The 4,214-nt window shown below is 27.5% G+C and overlaps 1 long non-coding RNA gene across 1 annotated transcript; it reads right to left on the bottom strand.

Moving 5' to 3' along the window:
- Nucleotides 1–216: 216 nt before the first annotated feature.
- Nucleotides 217–2,901, bottom strand: LOC133791221 (uncharacterized). The gene is made up of 5 exons (XR_009874144.1): nucleotides 2,822–2,901; nucleotides 2,633–2,713; nucleotides 1,776–1,873; nucleotides 1,069–1,153; nucleotides 217–443 (listed from the first exon to the last, which is right to left on the bottom strand). It is a non-coding gene; the product is annotated as an uncharacterized LOC133791221 (long non-coding RNA).
- Nucleotides 2,902–4,214: the final 1,313 nt, after the last annotated feature.

Raw genomic sequence — 4,214 nt, 5'->3', positions numbered from 1 at the left:
AATAATGAAACATATGTTATAGAAAATTAGAAATTAGAAAATAAATTTATTTAGTTTAGGTTTTTCAAAAAAAAAAAAAAAAAAAAAAATTAAATCTGGTTCGAGTTCGGGTCTCGAACCTGATTCGAACAATGTCGAGCCGGATCGAATTTAACCCGAATCCGACGGGTTTTGCGAAAAATCAGGTTTTCACGTTGTGAGTCGGGCGAATTTGCAAGTTTTTCGGGTCAAATGTTCACCCCTAACATCTACTATGAGATCTTATATACATCAAATTTTAGTTGCTCTCTCAATTGCTCATGTTCATTAAATCAAATACATCATTTTCAATCGGAACACACCCTACAACTAGAGGGTATATAACTAACTTATCAATATTGTGAAGCCATATGATGAGACATCTCTCTAGATTGCATATCCTTCTTTCTTTGACTTCTTTTCTCCTGTAAACATATATATATATATACCAATTATAGAACGATAAACATATAACTCTAGAACATTTGTCCTAGCATTATTTTCTAGAACTATGTATATAAATAAAAAAATGACAAAGATTGCAGGGTTCCTTGTATATAATAAAACTCCATGATTCTTGTTGAAGCTAAAACATACCATATACTAATTACCGGCATTTAACAAAATCATCTTCTTTGACATTTTATCAAACACCCTGAATGCATAATAAAACACATAGAACCAGCTCTGAACTTTAAACTCAAACCATTTTGAGAGAGAATAAACTTCAATAAAGACCAATATAAACTATTAAAGTAACAAAACACTAAAAATAATAACTAAAAAAAGGATAATCATGCATTATTGGAAGCTATCTAAATTGGTCAAGTCATTAAGGTTTCCCATTCAGCAAAAATGTTAATATTGAAGCAGACTAAGTACATTAACCACAGAAGAAAGTTTTAGAAGCAGACTACAACAACTTTCACAATTTCTAACCATACAAGAATGCAAAGAATTTTTTTTTAAAACTTAACTATCAATTATTGGTAGGTAAACACACACACACTAATGAAAAGTCCAAACATATATGCTATACACAAAGCTTACTAGTTTCTTGTTGCCAATGCAATATCAGCAAGAACAGATCCATGGGGTCTTTTTTCTCTCTAACCACGCACTTACACATGTTACCCTGGAACCAAATCACACACAAATACTCAAGGGAAAAAAATTAACACAAATAAAAAATCCCAAATAAATGATAAAAAAAACCAGCTGAGTAGGACCATTCAAGGATTATAGGTGCCACATAACTACTGTAAAACATCATCAATATTATAAAAATTGTAGAGCAACACAGAGTTCCATATTATTGATAAGGAAGTATGCTACATTATCTCCAAATTACCTTTTTATTTATTAAAAAGAAAAGGCTAAAAATTGGTAAAGCATGGAAAATTCATTTAAGTACATAAATCTATCAATCCCAACAGCTCTTTTCAATAATTTGACATCTAACAAACTGAAGGTCAGTATATATGTGTTAGGACCTAGCATGGAATACTATTAGACCTAGAACTTTGATTGTCTACCCATAAAGAAATAAATAAATTGCAAATAAACAAAGCGTAAAAGTTTTGAAGTAATTATTCAAATTATTAGCTCCTAAACTAAAATTAAGAAATATCACTTTGAAAATTATAGTCATTGAGGAATTTTATCGAATGCTTTATAAGGACATCAACCAAAAAATTGATAACTAACTAAAAATAGACTATTTGTAAATAAATAAAATAAGGGCAGCCAATACTCACATTTATATGATGAGCAAGAATGGTCTGCTTTCAAGTTGTAGGGGTTGATAAGGCATAAAGTTTGATTTCCTTTGCAAGCTTTTCTCTTTCTCGACAACCTTGAAAAAATGGACAAACAAAGAATAACAACAACTTTCAAAGTTTATATTCCACATTAAATTAAGATGTAGCTCATCAATGGTACTTGATAATCCACACAACAGCATTGATATACTTAATTAAATTATTAACTGGTAGTAATGGTCAAGTTATAAACGATTAAAACACTAGGCAATCAAGATTTTCTATTGGTCATTATTATCAAGGTACAAATAGCAGGCAACAAACACTCCAACAATGACAAGGAAAACTACATGACTCAATAGTATTATAATTATGTATTGTGGAAAGGGGCATCTGGTGTAGTGCATGTTGGTAAAAACACTACTCTGTTTTCACAATAAATACAAGCAAATTGTTTTTACATATTCTTTTACAGAGAAAGATGACCCTTAATAAGGTATCTAGGATTGTTTAACACCATATCATATATGCTCAGTGTAACAAGAATCAACCAAATTGGAATGATTCACAAGATTCATAGAAGTAAACATAACAACACTAGTCATCACTCAAAAAAAAAATGAACACTTTAAGATGGTAAATGAAAAGGAATTCGTAATCATACAGGGCATGAGAATGAGAAAATCTCAACAATGAACTTGGAATTGGGTTTTGAAGCAGAAATATCCTATTGAAATCGTCATTTTCTCACGTCAAGTGTTAATTTCCAAATTCAGAATAAGAACAATGATCAAACCAAAATAAATTGCAACCACAAACCCTAATCCTAAATAAAATTAGAAATAGATTCATACCTTAATAGGAGAAGAGATCCGACCTATGAATTAGATTTAGTGGTTACTCCATTTCGATACAATCATCTTTACAATACATATCTAAGATTTGAGAGAACCCATGATGAAAAAGAAATTAAAAGAAAAAAAAAAGAATCAGGGAAGAAGAAGGAGATCAGAGAAATAAGAGAAAATGAGGTAATGATATACCTAAAGAAAGCTTGGAAGGAAATTGGAAGCCATTGATGCTTAAGGAAGAAAGAATGTCTCGTGAGTGGCTACGGGAGGAAGAAACAGAAATATATTTAAAAAAAATAAAAGTGAAATATATTTAAAAAATATAGGTGTTGTTAGGTAACAATTAAAAAATAATAATTTTTTTATTTAATTAATTAAAAATTTAAAAATTAAACATAAAATAGTGTTTGGTAACTCTATTTTTATTTATTATTTTTTTAAATTTTAAACAAAATTTATTAAATTTTGAAAATAGAAAATTTTCACTTTCAAATTTTTTTTAAACCATTTTTGACTTTTAATTTTTTTTTTTATCAACTTCAATTCAAATCAGCACCTCATTTTATTGTTAAACAAAAAATAAAAATAAAAGTTATCAAACACATTTATTATTTTTTTTGTTTTTAAAAACAAAAAATAAAAATAGTTATCAAACATATTTTTATTTTTAAAAAATAAAAAAAACAAAAATATATTTTAATTTTTGTATTTAAAAAATTCAAAAACAAAAATTTACCAAACACAACTATATTGTTTCTAAAATTTCAATTAAAATTTAAAAAAAAATAATAAAGTGAAACTAGACTTATCAAACAAGTTTTTCTGTTTTGTTTTCAAATTTTTAATTATTTAATAAGAAAAATATTTAGAAGCAGGTTACTGAACGGGGTCGTTGTTTTTCTACTATGCAAAATCTACCTGCATTGTAGAAAAACGTGTAGATCATAATGAGTTGTTAGCGAATGATGTAGCTAAATATGCTGATCCAAAATGGTTCAACGCTTCTATGGAGCATAGAAGATGTTGGAGAGGATAATTTTTGTGGGTGTAGCTTTCGAGTGGTATGGATTGGGATTTCATTTGAATATAGCAATCAAAAGATATAGAATAAAATATGACGAATAATAGCCTTGTATTTAGCTGTTCATATAACTTATTCTTTTTTCCTCTGTCAAAAATGGATTGCTTTTGTAATATTTATATTTGAAACTTTTATTAATATGGTTTTTTAAAAACCAATTTATAAAACTATAAATTTACTATATTATTAATTTTTTAAAATTAAAATAAATTCTGAAAGAACTATGTCCTACTTATTAACTTATACATTTATATTGGGAATCTAAAAATCATATATTTGAAAACATAAAAAATTCACAAATAAATTAACAAATTAAAGTTCTAATAAAATAATTTAATGGAAAATAAAGTGATAAAGAGTGTAATTTCCACAAACAATATAATATTTTGATGTGTGTTGTACCATATTTTTAGCACAAGTTCATTTACTCAGCTCGGGTACAGTTGGCAGATAAATACACGGAAAAATAACCAAGTAGAATATCTGCTTATTATGCATGTGGAC

The sequence above is a fragment of the Humulus lupulus genome, chromosome 7 (assembly GCF_963169125.1).
Source record: "Humulus lupulus chromosome 7, drHumLupu1.1, whole genome shotgun sequence".
NCBI lineage: Eukaryota > Viridiplantae > Streptophyta > Magnoliopsida > Rosales > Cannabaceae > Humulus > Humulus lupulus.
Note: the sequence above shows the minus strand (reverse complement) of the source record. Positions and strands in the feature narration are given on the sequence as shown.